Source organism: Solanum dulcamara, chromosome 2 (assembly GCF_947179165.1).
Source record: "Solanum dulcamara chromosome 2, daSolDulc1.2, whole genome shotgun sequence".
Classification (NCBI taxonomy): domain Eukaryota; kingdom Viridiplantae; phylum Streptophyta; class Magnoliopsida; order Solanales; family Solanaceae; genus Solanum; species Solanum dulcamara.
In genome coordinates, this window is record NC_077238.1 from 60,789,108 (window position 1) to 60,803,316 (window position 14,209).

Genomic DNA, 14,209 nt, shown 5'->3' on the forward strand with positions numbered 1-14,209 from the left:
TTCGAGGATGAATGATCCCAAGGGGGAGATAATGTAACACCCCTCAAAATTTTCCCCTAAGATTCAGGCCTTCCTTGTACACGTGTGGGGCCCTTCGTATTTAGTTCAAAGTATGTGCTCGAGTTAAGATGAGTCCCTGAGAAACTAAAGAGCGTTGGAGGTGATGTGGGGTCATAGAGGACCCCTAGGACCGAGCTAAGTCCAAAGGATCCGTCGTGGCTAATTTTAGGATGAGTTCGTATAAGGGTCGACTTTTAACGACCCTATCTTTTGAAGGACGTCAATCTGGGTGGCCCACGACCTATCAAATTAAAGGTCGTTGAGTCTTCTTTCCAACGTCACCAAGAACTTACATTTTAGAGTTTGGAGTCAAAAGATATGACGATCCTAAGACGAACTAGCATGGCAGGAATTTTATTTTTTGGCCTGGGTTGCAACTGTTGGGGAAATGGCCTTGGCGCTGTAAGGGCGCGACGCGCCACTATCGAGCCAGAAACATGCCTCAGTAGTTTGGTCCTTGGCGCGACGCGCCACTAAAAGTTGTGCAAGGTTTTTCAGGCCAATTTTCCAGAATCCAAAAAATTTGTCCTTGGCGCTGTAAGGGCGCGACGCGCCACTATCGCGCCAGAAACATGCCTCAGTAGTTTGGTCTCTGGCGGGCGCGCCATAGCGAGGTATGCAGGTTTTAGGCGTAATTGGCCTGGCGCTGCAATGGCGCGACGCGCCACTATCGCGCCAGGTGCATTTTATCCTATTTTTCAGAACTTTTGAGAAGGGGCAATTTGGGAATTTGCCCCAAATTATATATGTATCACCCTAGACTATTTTGGGATCATTTCTTCAGCCTCCACTCTCTCTCTAAAATCCTTAGAAACCTCTTCTCTCTCTCTCTTCTTCTTCCTCTCTAAATCCTTCTCCAACAAGAAGAGTTCCAAGAGCTTCAAGGTTTGAGTTTTCCATTGAAGACCCAACCACAAGGTTTTCTTCAAGTCTTCACTAAGGTATGTAAGGCTATCCAAAACATGGGTTGATTCCACCCATGTTCCCTATTCTTGCTTTGAGGTTAGATGTTCATGAAAATGGAGTTCCTTGGTATGGTCTAAGTTTAAATGAGTTTTGTCCCCTATTTATTTGATTCTATATGTATTGATGTTGTTGAGTTAAGAAGTTCCCAAAATGAGCCTTTATGTGAGTACGAGTTGATGAGAATGAGTTGTTAAATATGTTCTATTGATCTTCTTGACTATGTAGATTTTGATAAAGGATGCTATTTTCTTAAAAATGTTCCTTATTATAAAAATGTAAATTTAAGGTCTTGAAATTGTGATGAGTCTCAAATATTTCTCATATGGATGGAGGAAATGATTGATTATATCTAGATGTCGCTATATATGTGCATTTAAATTTCTTTGAAGATATGATTGAGATTGATCGGATAGTATGATTTGAAGAGATTTGATTGTGATAGAGTTGATGAGTTGACAAGGTTATAATGAGACTTGTCGATGCAATTTGATTGAGTTGATTGGATGGAGTTTTATGAGCATTGAGTCTTGGGAGGAGTATCGAGCACCGAATTGGGCAAGATTATAGTCCATACTCGAACCCAATAACTGCGTCGCCAAATGTAGGGGGGATGGAACCGTTAAAGTCGGATGCTTTCCCGAGAAATTTGTCCTGACATTATAGGACCTGGTTGGATTGGATCCATGATTTGTTGATTCGTTCATACCCTGGCAAAGTATGAACGGACGAGGCAACAACGTCGGTTTGTTGTACTTTCACTGGCTCATAAGTGATGGTTGTTGGTTAAGAGAAACTCCCAAATAGGTCTTGATAGTACTCTGAGTCAGATTAAGTTGAATTGTATGTGATTGGTCTCGTCTGAATCATATTCTTGTTTAGACTTTGGACATTTGATTGAGTTGTTATTCCTCTTTAGTTGAGCTTCCGAGTTGATTAATTCTTCCTTGATGTTCGTTGTATTCGGCCATTTTACATACTCGTACATTTCACGTACTGATGCCATTTGGCCTGCATCGTTTCATGATGCAGAGACAGGTACTAGAGGTCATCAACCGGTGCTCCATTGAAGATCCACATACGCTCCCAGCTAGTTGGTGAGTCCTCCTAGTTCCCGAAGGATGTTGAGTCTTCTTGTACAGTTTTTTTGTCATTTCCTTTATTTTGATTATTGGTAGCCATGGACTTGTCATTGGCACCTCTTAGACTTTGATAGAGGTTTCATAGACTGGAGTGTGGGGAGGTCGAACTGTTATTTTGAGGAGTCTTATTTTATTATCTTGTTGGGTTGTAAATGTTTGGCCTTCGGCCCCATATATGAATAGTATTTCATTAATTGAGTTTTCGCTAAGAGAATGTGATTGAATGAATGTGTGACTGGACCAGGTGGTTCGCTCGAAGGTCAAAAATGGCCTTCGGGTGCCGGTTACGTCTAGGGTACCCTCCCGGGGCGTGACAATTATTTAAAGATTGTAGACATTTGTTAGCAGGTTCAAAATACAAGGGGGTGTGTGTGCATAGTTGGAAGATATCATACAGCGGAAGCATTCTAGAATCTTACTACTTACATAAATTATAGACAATAACCACAAATACATATCACATACAAAGTATGCTGAAAATTAACTCAAGGAATTCCTCTTGAAGCGTGAACAAATATCTTAAAGCAAGTCAGACTCCAGTTCTACGGTCTTCTACAGTGATTCCAAATTAATTAACAACTGAACTCTCTCAATACTTGGGTGGGCAAGTATCATATAGAAAACTGATTGTCTTTCTAAGTTAGAAAAAAACCCTATTTATAGAGATTTCTTCCTAGTCCAAAAATGAGAAGAAAACTCACACTATTCTTGAAAAACAAGAAACCCACGTGCTTCCTCCCTTTTCCCTTAGAAATAGGATTCTGAGTTCTAGTTAAATATGGGTATTGTAGGGACCACAGAATTAATTACTGAGGCTTCTTATTATGGAAATAAATAAATTACAAATTATTCCACTAAAAATTTGTAATTGCACTCCTCTATTTATATTTTAAAATTCCTCATTAAACACTTATATAATTCCCCATGTTAAGATTACAGATACTAATCAATAAATTAAATTACTAACGAATTTAATTCAATGATTAATTTTATTTAGAGCAATACTTAACTTATTTCATGTGTCGGATTCATAAATCTACCGATCGGGTTTGCACATGAAAACTTATAAGCTTCTCATAAAAAGGTGTATCATCAATCTCTATATTGAGACATGGATTTCATCAACTAACTAATTATTTCACCAATATATATTATTATTATCCAATCTACCAGGCATATTGACCCATCTCAAAATCTCATCTTTTAATAAATCAAAACGATAATTAATATATACAAATCATAATCGTTATATCAAGATTGAGAATATAAGTAAATTTAATAGTTTAGAGAATATGTTTTTATCAGTCATTCTAAAACATCTATTTCTACTCGTCCCCGTTCAATACATACAAAATGCACTAGCACAAGAAGTTAGAACTATACTATTCTCATAATCAAGATAAATTATATTTAATCTCGTGCTACAATCTTTCTGATGGTTTGTCCAAATTTCCATCTACAATTGTGAATTATAGCTTTTAACTTAAAGAACTGATGATTTAATCTTCTATGTATAATATCAAACTCTATACACCAAATCACCTACTATATAAGTTGAGGACACATATATGATAAAATGATCTATTTAATGTAACATTTTATTGAATTGAATAAATAAATACACAATTGTTCAATAAATAATACTATATCTAAATGCATGATTAATAGTATATCCTAGCAATCTCTCATTTAGACTCATAACCATGCACCTACAACTCTAACACTCATTCCTTCAACATGCCTATCATAAGACTTTTGCGGTAAAGCTTTTGTGAAAGGGTCTGCCAATTTTTTTTTTGATGCAATCTTTGCAACCATCACATCTCCTCTCTGCACTATTTCTCAAATCAAATAATACTTACGTTCAATGTGTTTTGACTTTTTGTGGCTTCTTGGTTCTTTTGAATTTGCAACCGCACCGCTATTATCAAATACATTGTGAGTGGCACTTCTATCACAGGGACAACTGCCAAGTCTTTGAGAAAGTTTCTGAGCCATACTGCCTCCTTAGCTTCCTCAGAGGCTACTACATATTCGGCTTTCATGGTGGAATTAGCAACACAGGATTGCTTAATGCTCCTCCAAATAATGGCTCCACCTCCCAAAGTAAACATATTTCCTAAGGTCGACTTTCTAGAGTCCGTGTCAGATTAGAAATCTGAGTCTGTGTACCCTATGGGCACCAACTCATTCGAATGATAGACTAGCATGTAATTCCTAGTCCTTTTTAGGTACTTGATTATATGCTTACTATTGTCCAGTTTTCTCATCCAGGATTACATTGAAATCTACTAACTAGGCCCACGGCAAAGCAAATGTCAAGTCTTGTACACAACATCACATACATGAGGCTTCCCACAGCTGACGCATAAGAAATTGCCTTCATGCTTTCTATCTCCTCATCTGTCTTAGGACATTAATCCTTAGATAGGGAAATTCCATGTCTAAAAGGAAGAAATCCTTTCTTGGAATCATGCATGTTGAACCTGGTAAGAATTGTATCAATATAAAGAGCTTGAGATAAGCCTAACATCCTTTTCTTGCGATCACGCAAAACCTTGATCCCAAGGATGTGAGCAGCTTCTTTCAAATCTTTCATATCAAAATTAATGGACAACCATTCCTTAACTGAATTCATCAAGCCCATATTATTTCCTATGAGCAAAATATCATCTACATATAATCAAAAACACCACTTTATCCCCATTCCACTTTTTGTACACACAAGACTCATCAAGATATTGCTCAAAACCAAAAGTCTTGACTGCATTGTAAAAACAAGTATTTTATGCCCTAGAAGCTTGTTTTAATCCACAAATAGACCTTTTAAGCTCGCACAATATGTATTCTTTGCCCTTTTCTATGAAACCGTCTGGTTGTCACATAAAGATGCTCTCATCAAGACTTTCATTAAGGAAAGTTGTCTTGACGTCCATTTGTCAAATCCCATAATCATAATGAGCAGCAACAGATAAGAGAATTCTAACAGACTTAAGCATGACTACTGGTGAAAAAGTTTCCTCATAATCGATCCCTTCTTTCTGAGTAAACCCTTTTGCAACAACTCTAGCTTTATAAGTTTGCACTTTTCCATCTACTCCTCTCTTTTTCTTATAGATCCACTTGCATCCAATGGGTTTAACTCTATCTACAGGTGGTTCTATAAGATCCCAGACTTTATTGGAGTACATGGACTCTATTTCTGATTTCATAGCAAGATCCATTTTTCGCATTTTTATCTTGTAGTGCTTCATCGTAACTCACAGGCTCGGTATTCAACTCTTCAGGGATTTGGTCAAAAGACTCTCCCAAGAGTGCATACCAAAGTGGTTTTTTTATCACTCTCCCACTATAACGAGTCACTACAAGCACAGGGGCAGGTTCAGAGAGAATTGCATTAGTATGATATTATGGCGGAACCACATCATTTGTAGGATCTTGAGTCTTCATGTTATCCTCAACACCTTGTAGTGAGGAGATAACAACAACTTCTTCCTCTAATGCAATTTGCTTATTACTACTCCATCTACTTTGATGCAATGGATTTTCAGGAACTTGTACTTATGGAATTATATGTCTATTAACATCTCTCCCACTACTATAATGTAATGGTATGTTAATTCTAACATCTGGATTTTGAATTTGATTTTCATTATTTTTAGTAGATTGATTTATTATCTCTTTGCTTAATTCTCGTAAAACTAGTTTACTTCTAAGAATGTGGTTCGTAAAAAATCCTTTTTCAGAAATTTGGCATTGGTACTCACAATGACTTTCTTTTCTTTAGGATTATAAAACATACTACCTTTCGTTCCTTTGGGGTATACACTAAAAACACATAATTCTATTCTAGGTTCCAATTTTTCTGCCTTCCCTTTCAGCACATGTACTGGACATCCCCAAATTCGAACGTGTTTCAAGCTAGGTTTGTGCCCAGTCCACAATTCAATGGGTGTCACAGGTACAAACTTAGAAGGAACTAAGTTGAGAATATAATTTATAGTTTCTAATGTATATCCCCAAAACGAATAAGGCAAATCAGAGTAACTCATCATAGATCTAACCATTTCTAAAAGAGTCTTGTTTCTTCTTTCTGCTACACCATTTTATTGTGGCGTTCTAAGTGCAGAAATTTGAGATGTAATTCCTTATTCTAATAAGTAACTAATGAACTCATTTGAGAGGTATTCGCCACCACGGTCAGATCGCAGTGACTTGATATATTTTTCATGTCGTTTCTCCATTTCTGTCTTAAACTCTTTCAATTTGTCAAAGCATTCAGACTTACGATGCAACAAATAAACATATCCACACTTTGACTAGTCATCAATGAAAATTACAAAATACTCATATCCACCTCTCGCTTGAATGCTCATCGTACCACACAAATCAGAATGAATTAGCTCTAATTTATCATTGGCTCTATTTCCTTTTAAGGGGAAAGGTCTATTTGTCATTTTTTCTTCTAAAAACGATTCACATGTTGGTAGTGCCTCCACTTTTAATGAACCTAAAAGTCCATCTCGAACCAACCTTTGAATCCTATCTAGATCTATATGACATAGACACAAGTGCCACAAATAAGTCTTGTTAAATTTAGAAGAACTCTTTCTTTTACTTGAAAGGTTAACATTGTTCAGTTCTATAGGTTGTTGCAGTTCTGGAGAGACATTAATAATAAAAAGACCATCAATTAATGTACTAGCAGAGATAAAATGTTTATTATAGCTAATAACACGGCCATTATCAGAAAAAATAATATCATAACCATCTCTCAAAGCTTTAGAAACTGAAATCAAATTTCTTCTAAACGCGGGTTCATATAAAACGTCTTTTAAAATTAAAACTCTACCTCTACCAAATGAAATACTAATATTTCCTAATGCTAAAGCTGGAGCTGCTGAACCATCCGCTTGAAAAACACTAACTTCACCTCTAATCAGTTTGCGTGTTTCTTGAAACCCCTACAAAGAAGTGTAGATGTGATCAGTGACTCCTGAGTCTACACACCATGATGTGGTAGAAACAGTCGCTAAAAATGTTTCAACAACAAGTGAAAGTGAGTTACCTGGGTTGTTTTTCTGCTTGGCTAAGAAAAGTGGACAATGAGCCTAACAATGACTTGGCATCTTGCAATGAAAACACTTGCCCTTGGGCTTTTTCACGCCTCTAGTTGGATGTGCAACTGCCTTACCTTTTTTAGCCTTTTTCTTCTTCTGTCCACCTTTCGGTTAAAAGTAAAACCTTTCTTAGTGCCATAGGTGGTGCCTGTTTTTTTTAACAATTGTCTCTGCCTCCTGCAGCTCATTCAACAGTTGTGCCAAAGATAGACTCATCTTTTTCAACCTGAGAGTCATTATCAATTTCAGCCCCCAAGACCTCTAGTTCATTCAGAAGACTTATCATCTTCAAAACATGGTCTCTAACAGGAGTGCCTTCAGCCATCTTAGTGTTCATGAGATCTCTCATGGAAGTCTGCTTAGTTGATCGACTCTGGTCCCCAAACATTTGTTTGAGATTCTCCAGAATCTCAAAAGCAGAAAACATAGCTTGATGCTGATGTTGCAGCACATTTGACATTGAAGCCAGAATGTAGCATTGTGCCATCTCATCAGATTTTTTTCATTTTTGATAAGCTAACTTATCCTCATCACTAGACTGTTTACTTGGTTTCGATGGACACTCTTCATAGAGTACAAATTTGTACTCTTCAGCAGTTAGAACAATGTCAAGATTTCTCCTCCAGTCAACATAATTAGGACCCTCAAGTTTATTTTGACCCAATGCTAAGGGGGTTAAAAGGGGACATGTTGAATTTGAGATTAAAGAAATAGTTGCAATAGATTAAATAACAGTCATATAAACATTGAATATTTACATTCAGACTCATCATATATATATATATATTCATGATCTTGAATAGCCAATCGATGGAATTGGAGAACTACTCATACAATATACATATATAATGACTGATTATTTACTCCATGAACTCTTACAGACCTAACTCAGATGGAGAGTCTATTGTTAGTTTAAGTCAAATGAAAATCAAAACCCTAGTTACATTGATCTAATCATATATTACTCAGTTTTGGAGAGTTAATACAGATTATCAAACTAGCAATTAAATACATAATGACTTGGAAGGTCTAAGCCAACATATAAACTTAATACTTCATTACCATTTAATTTTGGTAATTATCGGGAAGAACCCTAATCACCATATAATATTTATTTATTTTGTTCTAATTTTAAAAAAATTACAAAAACCCACCGTTTATTTACTCAAACTATCATCCCACATATATATATACGATTACACGTAAAATCTTTGAACATGACACTGTATACAAAATTTGTGCCCATGTATATTATTAATAAACAGCCTTGAACAAAATTTCAAAACAAATATGCACCTTTGGTTCATTACCGTATAAACCAAAACAAATTTAAAAAAATTCAATCACTCGTGCATAAGAAAATTGCCCATTACCGCCATCAACAAAAGATTCCATCCAATATTAATATGTATCTCCACCCAACATCAACTTTATTCTTTTGAGAAACTTTTGACTTTGGGTTTATATATATTAATATAAGTAATAGCTAGCAGTCACAATATGAGATAAAACTTGAATTTTTTTATTTTGTTTTCTCACAAAGCTGTCGCAACACGAAAAGAACAACAAACAACATGTGCAGCCATTAAAATTCTTTAATCTAATCCATCATTAAGAAGAGACAAAGTGCATGACTTCATGAAAAAACATAAATTCACATAAGTTATTATTTCCGTATGCACCCAACAAAACAAACCACTTCAAGTTTAACTTGTTTTGTTCCATTCGTGATTAAAAAAATTAACCACCCACGAATTATACATAAAATTGCACATAGGTATATATTAGGTTATCTGTAAAGCTGTGTAAGTATGGCTCATGATGCCAATTGTTGGAAGATATCACACAACGGAAGTATTTCAGAATCTTACAGCTTATATAAATTATAGATAACAACCACAAATATATATCGCATACAAAGTATGCTGAAAATTAACTCAAGGAATTCTTCTTGAAGCGTGAACAAATATTTTAAAGCAGGTCAGACTCCAGTTCTACGGTCTTCTACAGTGAAATATTAACAACTGAACTCTCTCAATACTTGGGTGGGCAAGTATCGTATAGAAAACTGATTGTCTTTCTAGATTAGGAAAAACCCTATTTATAGAGATTTCTTCCTAGTCCAAAAAGGAGAAGAAAACCCACACTATTCTTGAAAAACAAGAAACCCACGTGCTTCCTCCCTTTTCCCTTAGAAATAGGATTCTGAGTTCTAGTTAAATATGGGTACTGTAGGGACCATAGAATTAATTACTGAGGCTTCTTATTATGGAAATAATTCCAAAAATTAATTTGAATTATTCTTACCATAATAAATTACAAATTATTCCACTAAAAATTCGTAATTGCACTCCTCTATTTATATTTTAAAAATTCCCCATTATACACTTATATAATTTCCCATGTTAAGATTATAGATAATAATCAATAAATTAAATTACTGACGAATTTAATTCAATGATTAATTTCCTTTAGAGAAATACTTAACTTATTTCATGTGTCGGATTCATAAATCTATCGGCCGGGTTTGCACATGAAAACTTATAAGCTTCTCATAAAAAGGTGTATCATCAATCTCTATATTGAGACATGGATTTCATCAACTAACTAATTATTTCATCAATATATATTATTATTATCCAATCTACCAGGCATATTGACTCATCTCAAAATCCCACCTTTTAATAAATCAAAACGATAATTAATATATATAGATCATAATTGTTATATCAAGATTGAGAATATAAGTACATTTAATAGTTTAGAGAATATGTTTTTATCAGTCAATCTAAAACATCTATTTCTACTCGTCCCCGTTCAATACATACAAAATGCACTAGCATGAGAAGTTAGAACTATACTATTCTCATAATCAAGATAAATTATATTTAATCTCGTGCTACAATCTTTCTGATGGTTTGTCCAAATTTCCATCTACGATTGTGAACTATAGCTTTTAACTTATAAGAACTGATGATTTAATCTTCTGTGTATAAACTCAAACTATATACACCAAATCATCTACTATATAAGTTGAGGACACATATATGACAAAATAATCTATTTAATGTAACACTTTATTGAATTGAATAAATAAATAAATAATTGTTCAATAAATAATACTATATTTAAACGCATGGTTAATAGTATATCCTAACATATATATATATATATATATATATATATATATATATATATATATATATATATATATATAAAGGTATATTTTATGTTATACTTATTTTCTCTATAACCTATTATTTTGTTATACATACCATATTATTTTTCATATATATTTGCCTCCTCCAATAAATCTTAATCCTTTTTTTATATAAATAAATCGTAAATTCCTATACTTCAACATACACATTATTTTACTACATATATATATTTATTGTCACTTTATTCCTACATGTAAATAAAATAATAAGCTCTTGTATATTTTAAACAACATACAACAACATATTTTACTTTATAAGATCACAAATTTTATATAATATTTAATAGTTTAATATCATTTTTTTCTTTTCTTTTATCTAGTTATTTTCATGGAACTCCATTTTTGAATTTTTGTTCAAATTATTTAATATAAATTAGATGTATTGTTATATATTTACATTCCATCCAGTGTCCTTTTTTTTACATCTTAATTCTATATACATAAATAAAGTAACAAATTCTCAAACCCTTAAACTCAATTTTTATATACATATAAAGATTATATATATATTTTAATATTTCAAATATAATTCACTTGTTTATTTATTTTTACAATAGATATATCACTATTAAATTTTCTCGTAGATATTATAGATGTATATATGGCATATCTTGTACTTTTATCTTTTTCTCAAATAAATGAAATTTTTCTTATCATCATTTTCTAAGTAAATAAATGAATAAAAATTCCCTCATTATTTCCTTAAAACTGAATTTAAGGACTATCTTCGGATAGGCTCTGAGGGTGCTTAACATCTTCCCTTCAAGTAACTAAAACTCTTACCTAGAATCTCATCGGTTTCGCAAATCAAAACAAAGTTTACATTTACATTCTTCAAAAAATGGGTTTCCTAATTTTTTTCTTAAAATTAGGTGGCGACTCTAAACAATTTTCAAAAATCAAAGGCATACCCACTTTATGTTGTGAACTATTTCGACCAGTTCGCAAAAGGGTTGCGACAACTTGCTGAGTACCGTATTGTTTGGTACTCACTCATTGCTTCTATACTTGTGTAGGTTGTGAGCCCGAACCCTTGTGATTTTTAACTACTCCTTTCCACATCTGAGGCTTATTATCTAGAGTTGTTGATAAGGTAGTTGTTACATCATCCGGCAGACACCTTGTGAGACCCAAGAAGTTGGAAAGTCGAGTTAAAAAAAAGTTATAGAAAATGTTCAATGGTGTTTGCCAAACCAGAGATGTATGAATTTTATGAAAGGGGGGTTGCCCAGGGTTTTATGTTTCCACCACTATTCAAGGGAAATGTATTTATCTCTTGACTGAGGATATTTATTGAATCTTGAAAATTCCAAATGAAGGTTGGGACTACTATGTCAAGAATGAATGGCCACCTTTGAATAACATGGCTTTGGCACTTGATATCTCTAGCAAAGTCTCTGGACGTCCAACACTTTCTCAGCATAGGCGAGTTCTAAAGAGGGAAATGTCTCATTTCCATCATCTTTAATTTCATGTTGTTCACAAGATGTTGGTGCCTAGGATGGAAAGAAGAATTTAGGCTAGCTACTTTGACCTAACCCTAATGGAACTCTTAGACAGTGAAGTCTGAATCAATCTATCTAGCCTTATCATTAAACATAGGTAACGAGTGCATGTCCAGGACAAAATTGGTCATGCTCTGCCTTATGGCTTTTGTCTTGCCCAAATATTTGAAGAATACTATGTCCGTGTGCAAGTCTGGATCCTCTAAACCACAAAGGACGTTTTGGACAAAGTAAAACCATGTCTCCTTAACTGTTTCTATGCGCAGGCTGACACCCCTCTTCAAAAGTTCCAGGTTGCCTTGGATGCTAAGAATGCTGAATTAAATGTTGTTGGAGTGGCTTATGAGAATGATAAGAATGTTCTTGAGACAAATATCACTGAACTGGAATCCACTCCTGCAAAGGAAAGGGCAGAACATATTGAAACTATTTGTAAACTGACCAAGTTGATCCTTTTTGTTTCCATTAGTTCTCATTGCATGTGTTTTGTTGTAGTTTTCTCTTGTTGTTTTCATTTGTCTCCTGCTCTGATATTTTTTCTGTAGTTAGGATCTATCTTAGAAGTTTGTCAAAACATATATGTTTGCTAAATGAAATGATACTCCTTTTTGCATTAATCTTTCTCTTATTCATTTTAATACATTTTATGTTAATTCTAAGTCTAATTTGGTTATCTCGGTGAAAGCCCAACTGGCCATGAATTGGTTATAACTTTATCTTTGGCAAGATTCTTCATAGGTTCATCTTTTTGATGATGTCATAAGGGGGAAGAAATGTTGTGCAATTTTTATAACCCACCAACTAACTTGTTTCATCTTAGTGTCGCGATGCTTAAATATCTATAGATACAGAAGACATGAATGCACAAACACAAGTAGTTTCTCATCATAAAAAAGATTAATTTGTTGTGTTATGAAGTTTTGATGATTGACAAATAAAGATGAAACATGTTTGTCAGTATGGTTTCTCAGGATAGATAATTTGTTTGACCAATTGCAAGGGGCAAGTTACTTCTCTAAAATTGATCTCCATTCCGGTTATCATCAATTAAGATTAAGGGAGTGTGATACTCCCAAGACGGCATTTCAACCAAGGTATGGCCATTTTGAATTTTTAGTCATGTTATTTGGGTTGACTAATGCTCTCACTATCTTCATGGATTTGATAAATCGTATTTTTGATCCGTACTTAGATATGTTTGTGGTGGTGTTTATTGATGATATCTTGATTTACTCCTGAAATAAGGAATACTATGTGGGTCACTTGAGGATTGTGTTGCAAATATTGAGGGACAAGCAACTATTTGCCAAGTTTAGTAAATATGAATTTTGGCTAAGAAAAGTTGCATTTCTTGGCCATGTGGTATCGGTGATGGGATTAGGGTTGATCAAAACAAAATGGTGGTGGTGAAAAATTGACCTAGACCATTGTCTTCTTCGGATATTAGGAGTTTTTTGGTCTTAGTCGGATACTATAAAAGGTTTGTTGAAGGGTTCTCATCTATTGCTTTGCCTTTGACTAGGTTCACCCAAAAAAAAGTGAAGTTTCAATGGTCGGATGAATGTGAGAAGAGTTTCCAAATATTGAAGGATCTTCTTAAATCGGCTCCTATTTTGACATTGTCCGAAGGTGTAGATAGGTTTGTTGTCTATTATGATGCCTCACGCATTGGTTTGGATTGTGTGTTGATGCAATGGTAAGGTGATAGGCTATATTTCTAGGCAACTCAAGGTGCATGAAAGAAACTATCCAACCCATGATCTTGAAGTTGCGGCGATTGTATTTGTATTAAAAATTTGGTGTTATTACCTTTATGGGATGTATGTTGATGTGTTTACCGACCAAAAAGCTTGTAATATCTGTTTAGCCAAAGGGATTTGAACCTTAGGCAAAGCAGGTGGCTTGAGCTAATAAAGGACTATGATATGAGTGTATTATACCATATGAGAAAAGCAAATATTGTAGCCGATGCTCTTACTCGGTTGTCCATGAATAGCATTGCTCATGTTGAGGATGGTAAGAAAGAGTTGGTTAAGGATGTTCATAGATTGTCCCATTTAGGTGTTCGTTTTCTTGACTCTAAGGATGGGGGTGTTCTTGTACATAATGGCTCAGAATCATCTCTTGTGGCGGATGTTAAGGCCAAGCAAAACCATGATCCAGTTTTGGTTGAATTGAAGAAGTCGGTTGCCGAAAAAG

General features: G+C 34.5%; 1 pseudogene; it reads right to left on the minus strand.

Annotated features, from left to right (window-relative positions):
- Nucleotides 1-7,414: 7,414 nt before the first annotated feature.
- LOC129872019 (uncharacterized) lies at nucleotides 7,415-7,974 on the minus strand (annotated as a pseudogene).
- Between the last annotated feature and the right edge of the window lie 6,235 nt (nucleotides 7,975-14,209).